At 44.9% G+C, this 17,181-nt stretch overlaps 1 protein-coding gene across 20 annotated transcripts in view; it reads right to left on the bottom strand.

The window, feature by feature from the left end:
• The window catches only part of AWAT2 (acyl-CoA wax alcohol acyltransferase 2), a 181,250-nt gene that overhangs the window by 45,378 nt on the left and 118,691 nt on the right, over positions 1-17,181 (bottom strand). The gene's annotated exons all lie outside the window — the stretch shown is intronic.

Here is a 17,181-nt window from a genome sequence, read left to right as displayed (position 1 = left end):
GGGCTTTTACCAGACAGCAAGAGCAGATAGGGTGGGGGGTCCAAGGGGCAGAGCTAGGACCCATAAATGGATAGAAACCATGGTGAAGCATATTTCAGCTCAACACAAGGAATTGACTTTCTAACAGAACTGATCACCCATGAATCAGAATAGATACCTTGTGAGGTAGTGAGCTCCCTGTCACCAGAGGAGTGCAAGCTGAGGTTGGATGACAGCTTGAAAACAGAGAACATTTAAATGTCTGGTTAAACTTTATAGCTAAAACATGTGTTCTGTGCCTGTGTTTGGCAACCTGGTTTCATTCCATAACCTTTGGTGTTCTTAGCCTTGCTTTAGTATCTGGTAACCAGGTCATATCTAAATATACTAGGGAATGGCTATTGGAGAGCACTCTGAGTTTCTTATAGGCCTTGTTTGGGTCCATGCGTGTCTCTCCCTTCTAGCTACCATCACCTCTCCCCTCCCAGACTGCCTACAAAGTCAGATACAATTTCTCTAGTTCCCTGCTTTCTTGCTGTCTCTGAAACAGACTCAGAGGCCCATTAGGATTTAGAGTAAAGAGTCATTGATGGAAGGTGACAAAACAGGAAACATGGCAGGTAATCCAGAGGCCCAAGAATTCCGAACGAGTTTCCACGGGAGTTGTCCATGGTCTACTAAACAAGTGCTTCTCAAACTTTAGTGTGCATTGAATCACCTGGGATCTTGTTAAAGTGCAGATTCTGGTTCAGGAGCCTGCGATTCTGCATTTCTAACAAGCTTCCAGGTGCTGCTGATGCTTCTGGTCCATGGATCTAAATCATTATACAGATTATCAGGGTTGTTGCTGTGGTTATAGTTATCATTACGATTACCATTCATCGTTCCTTGGCAGGGTTGTAATAAGGGTTGCAAACTCAAAATCCCATCAGCACTAATACAAATGGGTGAAAGAAGCCAGATGTAAGGCAATGACTTCTAAACTATTTGGGTTGAGACCCAGAATGACACCAAATACAGAGGGTAGACACCCAGCAGCCACCAATCTGGGAGCTCTGAGTCTACATCAACTGTGTGTGTGTGTGTGTGTGTGTGTGTGTGTGATTCTTGGTGAGAAGCCTCTCATCTCGATGTCAGTTTTGTAAGAGGTCTCAGGAGTTCTTAGGAACAAAAGGCTGAACCAGTTGCTCTTTGGGTGCCTCTAGACTCCGTGGGGCTTAGACCATCCCCCTCTTTTGCCAAAGTGAAGGCTTCCTTGGTACTTTTCTCAAATTTCTCCCTTCAAAACAGAAGGCTCATTTATCTTCATTGAACACACTTAGCAATGGGTGTCTCTTTCAAGCCCTTTCCCCTCCTACACATTAAACAGCAGGTGTACTGCGGTCATTTTTGGCCAATAGACTACATGACAGAGCCCAGGTCAGAGGGATTGGAGGTGAACTGGGCAAAGGCCAGAGTCAGGCTCTGTGCCACAGGAGAGTCCTAGCTCAGTACTCTGGCCCTAGGTTTGGGGAGAGGAACTCCTTTGGAACGGGAAAGGATGATTTTTCAAACTGTAACTCAAGCTAGATCAGAGGATCCCTGTGAACATTTACCTTTGCTCCGAATCTCGTGGCATCCTTGACACTCCAAGATGGAGGGGATCGTAGAGTGTTATTTAGTCTAGTTCTCCACTGCTCCCTCTCACCCAGCAATGCCTCAGTGTCTTCTCTATTCCCGAGCATATTTTTGAGTTGGTGTTTATTTTCCCAAGTGATCTTTCTCCCCCAAAGAAGAATTTTACCTGCCAGGAAAACACTGTTCTTAGGCTCAATTCTTGGGTATAAGTTAGTCTTGAGTGAGTGTGAGTGCTTTCAAATTTCAGGGCCTGATATCTACTGTCAGGGTCAGGTGCTCGAAGTCCCAATGCTCAGTGAAAGTATTGTTCTTCCACAAGAGGCCTGTCCAGGAAGAAAAACAGCAGTAGGGGCAAAGTCTTAAGCCCAGGTCTGTAATTAGGGATAGGAAACCCCACTCCAACCCCCTGGGTCCCCTTGGGAAGTGGCACTGGAGAGTAAAACCCAGCTCATTCTACAGAAGAGATAGGACATTGTGCTTCATTTTCTCACAGCCTCTAGCCCTCTTTGGTAACACAAGCACAAGATACCTCCCGAAAAGGAACTGTAATAACTTTCAAAAGTGGGCAGCCCATCATTGCACACAGCCTGGGCACAGAGCCAAATGAGCTAAGAAACATCAAAGATCCCAAGGAGGAGAAAGGGCTGGGAGAATTAGCTGCCTCCCTTGAGGGGAAGGAGGGGCTGCTTCCAAGGCCCCAGGGCTTATCCCATTCACAGGCTCTGGACATGTCGGAGGAGGGGTCTCACCCCCCCCAGCTAGGGGGCATCAAGGGAAACCTCTACCAGCCTATCTCTCCACCCCACCCCCCTAAATTGCACCTCTGTGCTGGATCAAGCCTTTGGCTAATTAGAACTTAGAGAAGCCAAGGTCTCTGCCAGCTGGTCCTTCACAGGAGTGATGAGAATGGTGATGGTGGCCCCAACCAGGCACGAAGATGGGCCCCAGGACGGATAAACAAGGATCCAGTCAGGTCTGCTCCCCGGTAGACTCCTGCTTGGTATGAATGTATAGCTATTGCAGAGAGGCTGAGTTGAATTGTGGGAAAGCTTGCTTTGAGAATCAATCCCATTCGGTTGAAATTGAGCTCTCCCACTTTCTAGCTCTGGGACCTTGAGCAAGTGACTTCACTGCTCTGTGACTCAGTTTCCCCATCTGCAAAAACCGAGAGGAACCTACCTCTTAAGTGTACTGGATTTAATGAGGTATTTGTAAAAGTGCCTGACACAGAGCATGTGCTCAATAAGTGTTTCTCCCCTTCCCTTGGCTTGGCAGAGTATGTTTACTGAAAGCTAAGATACACAGAGGCCTGCCCTACCCTTGGACTGGTGTCAAATTGGAGGCATCTAGATGCCATGTCCAAGAAACAAAAATAAGACCAGAAGTAGGTTAAGTAAAGCTGCTGTCTGCTTGCCTGCCTGCATGACAGTGTCCTGTCCATCAAATCCATAGCTGGTTCCTCTTGGTCCCCGGGCATGTTTAGGGGGGCGGTCATAGCTCTACACCAGGCTTGCAATAGTCTGTTCTTGTGACCAAAAGCAGTCATTAGTCCATGAAGTATTTTGACCTTTGCTCCCTCCTGTGTTGAGCCCCCACAAATATCTTCCTCCACCCTTCTCCTGGCTAACCTCTCCTCCTACTGACCTCGACCTTAAATATTAATTCTGCAGGGAAGCCTTCCAGATTGCTAAACTAGGCCAAGAAGCTGTACTTTGCCTGAGCACTTTGCACACCTACCAGTAATGAAACGATTGCACATTTCTGTATAAAGACTGTTTGCTCCGCATGACTACAGGCTCTTGAGGGAGGGAAAAGGCCCATTTTGTTCAGCTCTGTAAACCCAGAATCTGGCATATTGCCTGGCACATGGTTTGCACTCAAAATATTTGTTGACCGACTAGATGATGCCCGCAGCCTTAGGATTGTAGGGTCACACAGGCAGGCTATTCCTCTGTAACCCCCAGTGGCAAGGCCATAGCTAACCAGCCAGAGTCCAGTCTGAAAAGGGTTTGGGATACCCTGAAATATGACATCTTTTTTCCCCTTCTTTTTCTCTTCTTTCTCATCACCATCTCTACTGAGGTGATGAGGGGCAGAATCTTGAAGAGCCATTCAGCCTCTGCACAGTATAAAGGGAGAATTAGCCAGCAATCCTAACAGTTCTTCTGGGTCCTGACAAAGGAGCACAAGCCAGGAGACACATAGCACCAGCTCTGGGTGTTTCAGAACCCAGATCAAGATCCTGAGTTCTGGGTGACAAAGACAAAGTCCCTAACTGCCCCACCGGCACAGAGTCTGGGGCTGGCAGATGTGTAGGAGAGGGCTCGATGGGAGAGTCACGATAGCTCAGACTCTGACTGCCAGGAGAAATGTGGTTTCTGGAGTCAGAGGTCAAGAAGCTTCCCTCCCGCTGAGTGCTGGAGAAGAGTTCGAGAATGAACAGGAAGTGCAAAGAGAGAGCCAGCTGAGAGGCAGCCTTGAAGGAACCATCCATCAGAGGCTCAGATTGCAACTGCTCTTCTATGCGTTGGCTTAAAAGTCAGATTCCATTCTAGACAAATTTCCTTATTGCATGCAAGCTGCTCTAATTTCAAGAATGTCAAATACGCGGCCAAATGCAATTACATTTTAAGCACAGCACTCACTTGAAATATAGCACAAATTTCTAAACCAATTTTAATCACATTACAGAGAGGGCAGACATGCTCAGCAATCTGAAATTCCACCTTATCCAGAGAGCCTTTCTTGATTAGTTAGAAGAGTGGCCAATTTGCTGACTCTGCCCTGCCTATTCGCCTCTTCACTCTCCACTGTCAGGTATGCATTTATCCTTATTCTTGTACATAATGTAGATGTGTTTGTCGATTATTCATTCTGCTCTGGTTACCTGTTCACTCGTTGAATCACATGCCCTTTATGCCTGAGTAGCCTTTTGGCTGTTTCTTTCTGGTTCTCCTCTGTGAGCCTTGGCCTGGTCTTGGAGTCCTTTCAGGCAAGGCTTGCCCCAGCCCCACCCCTGCCCAGGTGCTTAATAAGGGTTCTTTGAGAGTGAAAGCTCTGGAAGCCATAAGCCAGACCAGGTGGTTGCTGAGACACTATGTGGCAGCGAGTCCAAGCTCTCCCAGAATGTAGGCACATAGGTGCCTTCTGTCTGGGCAGTAGGTCTATCTAAGTGCCTTGTCATCACTCTCGTCTGGGAGACTGGCACACTCCTTGTGAGCCAACATCACCAGAGATGCCTGCATATTTCCGCCATGAGGTAGCTGGAGAAAGGACTGTGGGTGCTCCCTGTGTTGCCCAGCCTGCTGACCAAGACCTGAGGGCACCACATTCAGGGGCAGCTGATAGTAGGGAGACCAGAAAACTAGCTAGTTGTAGGGTCTGTGACTGGCCTTTGGAGTTCTTCCAGTTGGAAAATCTAAGTGGCTGATCTCTAGGTTGCCCTGAAAGGCTTCAGGACCATCATTTAGGAAGGAAAGGATTCCAGGCTCCACAGACAGCCTGAATCTCCTGCTCACTTGCTCTTGCTGGCTTGTATGTGTGTGTGTGTGTCTGTCTGTCTGTCTGTGTCTCTCTGTCTCTCTGACACTTGCGCTCTCTATTCTCCTTTCTCTCTGTCTCTTTTCTCTCTGTCTTTCTACGGATCTCAGTCTCTCTCTCTCTTTTGCTCTGTTTCTGTGTGTGTACGTGTGTCTTTTGGTTTCTCTTTATCACTGTCTTGCGGTCTGTCTCTCTTCTCTCTTCTACCCCCGTTCACTCCTCTCTCTGTTTCTTCTCTCTGATTCTTGCTCTCTCATCTCTGTGTGTCTCCCTCTGTCTCTCTCTCCTCTGAGTATGCATCTCTCCCTCCTCTCTCTCACTCTTCTTTCACTGCTCACTTCACATGCCCAGATACAGAAATGCCCGTTTTTTCCTGCTTTGTCAAACCTACACATTTAAAAAGGTAATTTCAGTTAGAAATGAAAGGAGAGGAATCTGGCCCAGAGCACAGATGTCTGCCTCAGTCAGAATGCTAAACCAAGCCCCTTAACTCTTTTTCTGGTTTGTGTTGAGGTCACAGGGCTTGAGCTCCTACAGAAACTGCTGTCCTACTCAGGTCAAGTGGGTTATGCCAAGATAATGCCACTCGGCGGGGATGTTCTGTCATGGTACCAACTGCAGCTGCCTAAACTGGGAATAGGGGATTTGATTGTAGAAAGGCCAGGGAGTTGTCAGAGAGATTAAAATAGAGGCAGTGGTATCAGGTGGGCAGAAGTGGGAAGTGCCTCAGCCAGTTATGAGTCAGGTCTCATCCCTGAACCCAGTATGCCCCTTCCCTCTCCGCAGCTACAGATAACTGCAGGCCATTGGGCTCAAGTGGAGCTGCCACAGGGTGGGAGGCTGAAGACAGAGATGCAGGGAAGAGAATTCCTGGCCACGGTGAGCTCCCAGATCATGGGCAAGCCAGCACATTTCCAGAATGTAGTTGTTGCTCAGTTTGCTGTCCAACAGAAAAGGGGAGCCAAGAACGTGCCTTGGGCCAGGCAGGTCATGTGGTCATCTGAGAGATTTAGGCTCTCCAGTGAGCTGACTTTGGTCACCTAGTAAGCAGCCATGGCACTGTTGAGGCAATTGGCTGAGAGGTCCAGAATCTGAAGGTGACATGAGAACTGGAGTGCTGTCATTAGCCAGATGGTTATGGTCCAGGAGATTGGCTGCCAGGGTTGGGAAGCTGAGCCAACAAAGCTGGTTGACAGCCTCTGAGGCCAGAACCTCTAGCTGGTTGCTCTGAAGGGCCAAGCCTTGGTATGGTCTCAGTCACACCATCCGTTCTAAGGCTTTTAAAAGGTTGTAAGAGAGGTCGAGTTTTTCCACAGTGTGTTAGCCCTGCTAGAAAAGTTTGGAAGCCGAGGCCCTGGCAGGAAACACTCAGCCTGGCTGTCAGGGTTGGGGAGAGAAGAGAGTATCCTGTAGCTAGAGAGAGTGGGGTGGAGTTGGGGAGGAAGAGCTGAACCCCATTTACTCAAAAAAAAAAAAAAAGGGATCTTGAGCACTTCCCTTGACGCTGTCACATATATTACCTCACTGCAAGAAATAGGGGCAGTTGTTCCTGCTTTTATAGATGATGAAAGAAGCTCAGAGAAGCAAAGTGACCTGCCCAGTGTACAGGATCTTAACCCAAGTCTGGCTGACTCAAAGCCTATGCCCTTTCCACTATTTATCTTGCCTCCTTGAGCATATCTTTTTCTAGTTCAAAAAGCCCTTGTTCTCTATGGCAACAGGAAATTTGTTTCTATCCATGAATGAATCAGGCGATCCTACAGTACAATGCAATCAATATAGTCCTTGAATGTTAGAGCTGGAGGAGACCTTAGAGACCATTTCTCTCTGACAACACTCTCATTTTATAGCTGGAACAAAAGGCTCAGAGAGGGGAAAAGGCTTGTCCAAGGGGACAGCAAACCCGAGGCTGCCCACTCACCCTGTGCTTCAGGAGTTCGCCCAGTGGGGGTAAAGAAAGGAGGGAGAGGCAACAATGAATCTATGTATGGATCCCTTAGGTAGACACTGCCGACCCCTGGTTACTCCTTTTTTTGGAGATGGAGCACCCACCCTGGACAGGAGAAACCTATCTTTAGCACTTTCTTTTGGGAAAAAGGACAACCAGGGAGGTTCTCCCCCAACCCCTACTCAACCCTCAAAGCCCCCCCCTCCACCTTCCTGAACATAAATTCTTGGGTAAAAATGGGTTTTGAGGTGAAAACACATGAGTGTAATTCCTGACTTCACCACTAATTAGCCTAATAATCTTGGGCAAATTCAGTCATTTCCCTGAGCCTCAGTTTCCTCATCTGTAAAATAATGACACTAATACTTCCCTCATAGGATTGTTGTGGAGATGCAGTGAAATAACATGTATAAAGCACTTAACACAAAGTACCTGTACATAAGTATTCATTTGTCCCTTTCTTATCCACCACAAACTCCCAGATTTTCACCCCAGACTGGGCCAGGAAAGCAAAATCCTCAGCAGCCTTGGTAGCAGCCTTGGGGGAGAGGAGCAAAATTTCAACTACTGCCCATGACCTGCAGAGACAGCAAGGCCAGGAGCAGGCTGCGTTCTGACTGGACCTCGCTGTTGGGTTCCTTTAGTTTTCCTCCAAACCATGAAACTTGAGTAGCTGGACCTTGAGCAGTTTTAAATAAGCCCATGCCGGGGCAGGACATGCTGATATAAGATGGGAAAAGCAAGACCCAACAATTTTCCCTGAGGAAAGATAAGGCAGAGAAGTTGAGGAGGGGAATGAAGGCCTTTGAAAGTTAAAAGGAAATAGAGGAGAGATGCTGGGCTTTCCTGACATCTTGGGGTGCCAGGAAATGAACAAACTGGAATACCTTCCATGATAGGCTTATAATGGCCTCAGTCCTTAGGGGCCATTATGGGAAACCCCTTAAGTGGAAGGCGAATCCAGACGGAGTAAATTCACCAGCTTCTCAGCCCCTGTATCATGGGACTCTGGCTCAGAGATGAGAGAGAAGTCAGAGGGTGGGGGCCAGGCTGAATCTGGGACAGGCCGCTACCACTTAGCAGTTATTGGACTGCGTGCCCCTCCCTCCACTTATTGAATTAATTAGCGTCAGGCCCTATGGAGAGTAGAAGAGCCTCAAGACTCACCTGTATTATAAAACCAAAATCTGTATTGTAACTTCCTTCTCTGGCCCTAGCTCTCCTTCCTTTTTCAGGCAAGCTCTTAGAAAAACTTGGTTGCTGATTTCTTCCTCTAAAAAAAATCCATGGACTTCCCTTGGCCTCCATCCCCACTGCAACTTCTCCAATCTAAGCCCAGCTCATCTCCCACCTGCCTCCAGTCTCTGCCCTCCTTCAAGGCAGCTGGACCTCCAAGCCAGCAATTGTAACCATCCGTTTCCTTGCTTTCAACTCTTTGATGGCTCCCCACTACCTGCCAGATCAGGTCCCAGTCTCCTACCCAGGCACTCTTTGTGATCTGGCCCCTGTCTTTACTTTGTGTCACTTCCCCACAATAAACATGCATTTCAGTTATACTTAACTACTTACAGTTACTAGGATGGACACATACCATTTCATTCCTCTCTTTATTTGCACATACCATTCTTTCTTTCTGGGATGCTCTTTGCAGAATTTGACCTGTCCTGTGAGCCACAGCTGAAATGTAGTCTCTTTTGTGAAGCCTTCCTTGATCTCCCACCTTTTCTGGGCTTCAACCTTCTAGTCACCTAGGTGGCACCCTCGTCATCCTCCTTAGCCAGTTCCTGTCATGTCTGGCCTTATTTAGGCCCTCTCCTGCCCCTGAATTTTCTTCAACTGAGCCTTCTTCTATAACCAGGCACTCTGCTATATGTGTGTGTACAACATTATCCCATTGAATCTTCCTACCACCCTGTGAGTTTGGTACCATTATTACTGTCATTTTACAGCGGAGAAAACTAAGGCTTGAAGAATCTAGGTCAGTTACCAGACATCACCTCGGATACAACGTTAAATAAGCAGCACAGTGGAGATCCAAACCCGGACTGACTCAAAAGGCTTAACCCTGGCACTAATGTACCTAGTGTAGTAACACCCCTTAAGGGAGAGGCTTGCTGAAGCTGGGCAGAAATAGAGATGAAATCTCTTTAGGTCCATGTGCCCTGATGTCCTAGAGGCTGCAGAGAGTGACCTTGAGGCAGCCCAAAAGCTCGTATCTGTGGCTTCTTCCATTTGAGACAGAGAGCAGAATGGGATAGGAAGGAAACTAGTACCTTTCTAAGGAGAAAAAGATGCAGAGCTTCAGGTACTAACACCACCTACTTCAACAGCTCACATAAAACCCCCTGGCCATGCCTTGACAGAGAAGGTCAAACAGTCCTGGGCAAGACTGACAGGAGGCAGGGAGAAAGCAGGTGGGGGTGGAGTGGGGGGGAACAAATGAGGCCAGAGTTCAGGCTTCAACTGCCACCTGGTGGTCAGGCTTAGAGAGGCAAGTGGATGGGGCTAGCTAGGGTCTCCTCTTGGCACAAGCCACAGGGCAGAGGCTGTTCAACTGGGCTGGCCCTGGCTCATAGCATTTATTCATTCACTCATCCATCCATCCATCCATCTATCCGTCTATCCATTCATTTGTTCATTCCTTCAATGAAGGTGTATTATACCGGGCACAGTCCAGGCACTGGGAGTACAGCAAGTGAACAAAACAAAAATGTCTATCATTGAGCTCATATTCTAGTGGTGGGAGACAGACCAAAAATAAATAAGTTGGTGACATTGTGGATTAGATAGCAAGGAGTGCTATGGAGAAAAAACAGAGAAAGGGGAGAGGAAAAAGCCTTGCCATTTTAAATAAAGCCTCACTGAGAAGATGAAAATTTGAGAAAAGACTTGAAGGAGGTAAGGGAGATAGGCATGGAGATGTCTGTGGAAAGAAGGTTCTGGGATAAGGAAACAGCCCAGGAAAGACCCTAAGGTAGGAGCATATGTGATGTGATTGAGGAGCAGTCAGGAGGCCACTGTGGCTGGAGCAGTGTGAATAAGGGGAAGAGTAATAGAGATAAGCAGAGAGAAGTAGGCAGGGGTTAGATCATTGGGGCTCTGAAAGCCTGTTTTATATACTGAATGAGATGGGAAGCCATGGCAGAATAATTTGCCCAGGATCACCCAAGCTAGCAAGTGGCACTAGGCATTCTGTCTCAAAAGCTTGTGCTCTGCAGCACTGATGGGGACAGACACAGAAAAGAGAACCCAGAAGTAGACCTATACAAATCTGCCAAACTGAGTTTTGACAAAGGTACAAAGGAAATTCAATGGAGGAAGGATAGCATTTCCAGCAGATGGTGCTAGAGCAATTGGACAACCATAGGCAAAAAAATAAACCCTGACCTTATACAAAAATGAACTTAAAATGGATTACAGACTTAAATATAAAACATCAAATTATTAAATTCTTAGAAAAATATAGGAGAGCATCTTCAGGATCTAGGGTGAGGCAAAGAGTTTTTAGGTTTAACACCAAAAGCACAGTCCATAAATTGGACTTCTTCAAAATTAAACACTTTGCTCTGTGAAAGACGTTTCATTCACACAAAAAATATGAACGTTCATAGCAGCTTTATTCATAATAGCCAAAAACTGGAAACAGTCCAGATGTCCTTCATCAGGCAAATGGCTACACAAACCAGTACACCCATATCATGGGATCCTTGTTATTCAGCAGTAAAAAGGAATGAACTCTTGATACATGCAACAACTTGGATGACTCTCCAAGGAAATTATGCTGAGTGAAAAAAGCCAATTCTGAAAGGTTAGATAGTATATGATTCCATTTTGTAACATTCTTGAAATAACAAAATTACAGAGATGGAGAAGAGATTTATGGTTGCCAGGGATTAGGGATGAAGTAAGGGAAGTAGGTGAGTGTGGTTATAAAGGGACAACAGAAGGAACCCTTGTGATGATTGAACAGCTCTGTGTCTTGACTGGGGCTGTGGATACATGACTCTCCACATGTGATAAAATTGCATTAGAACTACACACACACACACACACACACACACACACACACACAAATGAGTTCATGTAAAACTGATGAAATCTGAATAAGCTCTGTAGATTGTATCAATGTCTGTTGACTGGTTTTGATATTGTACTGTAGTTAGGAAGCCAACACTGGCAGAGGTGGGTTGTAAAGGTTGCCCAATATGTCCCAGGAGCTTCCTGTGAATGACTTCAAAATAGAAATTTCAAAACAAAAGAAAAAATCCTAGGAGAAACCACGAGAGATTTTCAACGATAAGCTTAGAGCTTTCAATCAAAAAAGTCTGGTGACCGCCAATATGCCAGTTTAAAAAAACAAACATCTTAACAGGTTTACTAGCATTCATACCTGCAAAATCAGCTCCTCGAGAGATCGGAACTACTTACGATCTGACATTAATAAGGCGATATTCAAGATGACGAGTCCAACACTCTGATTTTACAGATGGGGAAAATGAGGCTCAGATACAGGAGGCTACTTGTCCAAGGTCATACAGCAAAGAAGAATGGTGGAAATAAAATCCTCCTGGTTCCCGGTTTCAGTGCGAATGATCTGATCGGAGTCTCAGCAGGGGAAGCAAGGCCAAGTGCCTTCACCTCTGAGCCTCTCTCCTCCGGAAATTTTGTAAAACGGCTGATTTGAGTATGTAAAGTGCTTAGCCCAGTGCCTGGCACATAATTGGCACTTTATAAACTGTAGTTTCCTTACCCTCTTTGTTGAGAGCAGGGGGAGGTGGGGAGGGGGAGGGGGGCAGCTACACCTTCATTCAAAGCCTGAAGAGCCAAAGACTGCAGCCACAGCAGGGAGTCACCCTCCCCTTCCTTCCAGGCCTCCCAGAGTTCTAGACCTCTAGGAAGGATTGATCCAGGTTTTGTCCTGGGGGCCACACTGAGGGGTCACCATGGAGATGCCTGGGAGAGGGGGATGAGATTTCTGTCTCTATGGTGACAGCCTGAGAAGCTGGATGTGATTTGGAAGAAAGGTTGGGGAGCATAGAGTTCTTTCCGTGGAGTTGGGGAGGGGGCTCTCTGAGGCTCACCTAGGGGTGGAGGTAGGAGAAAGGAAGCTACTCATCTCCACGGCAACAGATGGGGAAGGGGTGGAGTCATGTAGGGAACAGCAGGAGATGAAGCTTTCTATCTCTGATGCTAGAGGGCTGCTAGGGGTTCACTTAGATCTATTTAAATGTTTAAAATGTTCCTCCATGTACTGCCTAAATTCATCTCTCATATCACCAGTATGCCTCCACACTTTGGAAAGACTGACCAGTATATCTACTATAGTCTCTCTCAGAGGTACTGTGGGGTACAGTTAAGACATTAGTTAAGTCTTTTGGAAACACGTGCTATAGAAATGGGCAGGCAGTAGTTCCTGCTGGCCTTGCAATCCCCAGGGGCAGGGGTTTTGTCTGTCTTGTTCACTCCAGCACCTAGAACAGTGTCTTACACATAGCAGATCTTCAATAAATACATGTTGAATGAATTAATTACCTACTTCTTCTTGCCTCCAACTGTAAGTTCCAATAATATCAAAATGTTTCAAGTTCCCTGAACATCCTATCATCATTCAAGACTCAGTTTTGGCATCATCTCCTTCAAAGGCCTTCTCTGAAGCCCCTGGATAGACTTGCCTCCTGGCTGTTTCTGTCATACCCTCCGTGTATCACTTTAACATCATTTACCACTTTACGCTGAAATCATTTGTTCTCTCTCTCCCTCACCTAGCTGTTAGAACCTTGGGAGCAAAGACTATGCATATTTACATCCCAGCAGCTAGCACAGTGACTGACACATAATAGGTCCTCAATAAATACTAAATTAAACCAAATGCTTCCCTATTGCCTACACCACATCAAATCTGCACACTTCTGGCAGACTGTACATCCTCCACAATGTGGGCTAGCCTACTGATTCAGCCTTACTTCCTTTTATTTAAAAAAAAGGGGGGGGGGCAGCAGTTAACTAGGTTTGTTTATTTATTTTAATATTTTTTTGATGGAGATACTGGGAATTGAACCCAGGACCTTATTCATGCTAAGCATGCACTCTACCACTGAGCTATAGCCTCCCCCTCGTTTTACTTTTTAGCACAAATCTGTTACATGTTCATTTCCTCTCTTGTTCTTTACTAGGTCTGTAATTTCCCCCCTCTTTTATAGTATAGTAGTTAAGAACATGAGCTCTGGAATAGGAACTGGATTCAGTGGATTGGGTTCAAATCCCAGTACAAGGGAGCACTAATGGGCCAGTTACTTTAACCTCTCTGAGCCACAATTTCCTCATTTGTAAAATAAGGCTGTGACAACACCTCTTTCTTATGTCAGTTGTGAGGCTTAGTTGAGAAAATTCATTTAAATTCTTAGCATAGTCACCTGGCAGGAAGTGAGCCCTCAGAGAAGGTAAGGTATTACTGTTATGTAACATGATCCATTTAACACTGAGTTCTTACCTAACTGGGGTCAGGTGCCGTGCTGAGGTAAACCAAGTCGAGTGAGGCACTCTCCCTGACCTCAAGGAGCTCTCAGGCAAGTGAGAGACTGTTGTGGATGAAGAAGACCATAGTCCAGTACTGTCATAGGGAGATGAATAAACTGCTATGAGAGCTAAGAGGAGAGCACCTCACTTGGAGGTGAAAGATCAGGAAATGCTTCCTGGAGGAAGTGATTCTTGAGTTAAGTCTTAGGTAATGAACAGACATTTGCCAGGCAGACGAAAGAGAGAAGGACATTGCAGGCAGAAGACACAACCCATGTAAATGCGTGAAGGCCTAAGAAACATGATAGTTTTGGAGAACTAGGAGAGTTTGCTAAAGGTGGAGAGGGCTTAGGATCCATGGGGGCACAGAGTAAAAAGGATGTCAGCATCAGATCAGAAAGGATCAGAAAGTCAGGTATGCTGTAATGAGAAAGAATATGTATCTGTTTATATGTATAACTGAATCACTATGCTGTACACCAGAAACTAATACAACATTGTAAATCAAAGAAAATTAATGAGACTCAAAAAAAAAAAGTCGGATATGGAGTTTGACCTTTAACAGAATGCCACCCTCAGGAATAAAGTTATTCCCTCCATTCTTACCAAATTGCTATTTATTTGTTTACCTATCTTTTCCATTGAACTATGGGCCCCTTAAGGGCCCAACCCCAGTGTCTTGTTCTTCTTTGAATTCCCAGTGCCTGGTATTCAGGTAACACAGGACAAATGTGGAAAGAGGGGAGGAAGGGACTTCTGCAGGGTCACACAGCTACCCAGTAGCAGAGGTAGGACTCAAATATTAAGTTTCCAGAGTATTTTTAAATGCTGTACTGCATTCCTCAGAGCTGGATGTAAAAGTGGGAATTTAAATCTTTCATTTAATGCAGTCTTCATTGTATTGCAATTTTTCCTTTCATGGCTTAATGAACTTCCTGCTGCTAGAGAGGCAAATTCAAATCTTGGAAATACTTACTGAAGATAGCTTGAACACTAAGGATTGTCATTATTCCATAAATAATTTTTTGGCAAGTTACAGCCTTTTCTTGACTTCACACTACACACACTTTGATCTCATCTAGTGACATTGCTGGCATTGCAGGTACAAATATCAGTAGAATATTACTCACTCAAGACAAAACAGCAGTAGGCCCTCTAAAGTAGACCAAAGAAGGTCTGAACTGCCAAGCACCTCAATTCAGACAGGCAGGAAAGGGTCTACTATAACATTTCTCTCATGAATCACACAGTTCATCTAAGATAACAAATCTGTGCTGAGGTCCAAACATGACAAATATCCATCATTTCAAACAGGGAGTCACAATAGGAAATACTTGAAAGGTTGTGCGTAGATTACTTAAAATGTTTCCTACTATTTTCCTGGACTCTAGTTCCTCCCCATCCCCACTCACTCTGTATACTGTTCCTTAGTTGTCCTAGCTGTGCAACCTTGGGCAAGTCACCTGACTCCTCAGGGTCTCAGTTTCCTTATCTGTTAAACGAGGGGGGCTGTGCTAGATTAGTGCTTTTTATACTGTGTTACTTAGAGACCTTGAGTCCCTCAGAAGTGCTTTGCTGCCTTGGGTGCTGCTGCACAAGTTGGGAGAAAGATGGGCTGAGTTGGCAGGCTTCTTTGTATCCACTTCAAATATAGCAGCCCTTTTAGAAATTATAGGCCTGTCTAAAATTTGGTTTGGAAAAAGAGTTCTGCTACTAACAAAAAGTTTAAGTACCATTATACTCCCATGATTTCTAAGGGCCTTTCTAGTTCCCCTAAACTAGGATTTAAAAAAAAATCTCCCATACACAACAGGGATTTAATGTGATAAAGTGTTTACACACAGAAACACAATACACAATTCATTTTTTCTAATCACTTTTTAATCTTGGTATTATATCAAAATAAGTTGCAATACTTAAAATGGTGATTTGAATATATAATATGCACTCAAATAGTTGCCAGCTACCATGAAAACTCATTCTGAAAGATATAGAAAAATGGCTTACAAAGTTCAGGACCAAATTCAAATTATGTATGTTTTTCTTCTCTTAGGCAACAGTGAAGCTATGTCTTAATCCAAGCAAATGTGCAGGAACAAATTATCTTTAGTCTCACAATTACTGAGTTTCTAAGTCTCCTACACAAGTACTATTTTTCTTCTTTGTATTCCTGGCCAAGGCTGACCCTGAAAGTTCAGTTTACTAGAGTCATTAGAGGTGCCAGACAAATCAAATAGGTAATTCGCCAGAGCCTCCCTTCCTCCTCAGCTTCTAAAATGGGTTGCAAGGAGAGGCTTATTAGAATCGCCTGGGAAGCTTTTCCAACCTACACTTATGCCCCACTCTCCTCTCCTTGTCAAACAGCGTTTTAGCTCAGGGCTTCATTCTGTCCCACATAAAAGGCCTCTCTCTCCATTTTTAAAAATCCTACTCAGTTAAGATTGATGGAGTAAAAACAATTGAATTTAGAAGACACTGGCTTTGTCACAGCTGGTTGGGCAAGTCACTTAACTTTTCTGGTCTCAGTTTTTTCCTCTGATTTTTGAGGTCCCCTTCCAACTTGGAAATTCCATGATGGCATTTCATGTCTAAGAAGCTTTCTGAACTACTCCTAGCATAGAATGACGTGTCACTTCTTGGTTTTCCAACAACTTGTGCGATACAATGTATCCCCTAGTTATATACTGTCCTATATTGCCCTCTAGTTGTTTCTACATGAAAAAAAATTTCTTCTCAACTATGGTTAAACTGTATTTAGTTTAAAAGCTTATTTTCCAGGGCAGGCAGCACGCATTTTACTTGACTTAAATCTCTAAGAACAACTTGGGGTGTGTCCTAAGGTTATATTGATTCGTTCAAAGCAGTGAGGTCCCTTCTTTCAAAGTCCTGGAATTATATTTTTACATCAGCAGTGTACAGTAGAATTATAATGTAAGCCACAAATATGAGCCCAATATAATTGAGTTTTCTAGTAGGCACACTTAAGTGAAAAGACACAAGTGAAATTAATTTTAATAAAATATTTAACCCAATATATACAAAACATTAGCATTTCAACATGTAGTCAGTGTGAAAATTGAGATTTGTATTATTTTTATAATAAGTTCTCAAAATCTGGTGTATATTTTACATTTATAGCACATCTTAATTCGAAATAGCCACATTCATGTGCTCAATAGCCCCATGTGACTAGTAGCTACCATATTGAACAGCGCAGTTCTGCGTAGTTGGGCTGCTTTCCAAACACATCACTTATTTTTCTATTCATATAATGACACTGAGCACTTAATAAGTGCCAGGCACTGGGCTAGCCAGAGGGGTGCAAAAATTAATCAGACTCATTCTGTACGGGAGATTTGTAAATCACTAGCTGTAATACTGTGTGGTGGGTGCTCTGATAAGAGATGCACAGAAAATGAAAATTCTCTGTGGCTTGGCGGGGGAGAGGGTCTCAAGGAAGGTTTCGAGGAAGTAACTTTTGAAAGTGTGAGAGTGTGCATGTGTGTAGAGGAGGGGTGACGTGACGGGGAAGAGGGCGGGTGAGGATTGGCTGGAGGAACCCCGAGCTCCAGATGGTGGGT

This window comes from Camelus bactrianus, chromosome X (assembly GCF_048773025.1).
Source record: "Camelus bactrianus isolate YW-2024 breed Bactrian camel chromosome X, ASM4877302v1, whole genome shotgun sequence".
NCBI classification, from domain to species: Eukaryota; Metazoa; Chordata; class Mammalia; order Artiodactyla; family Camelidae; genus Camelus; species Camelus bactrianus.
This window is presented reverse-complemented; position numbering and strand designations above follow the sequence as displayed.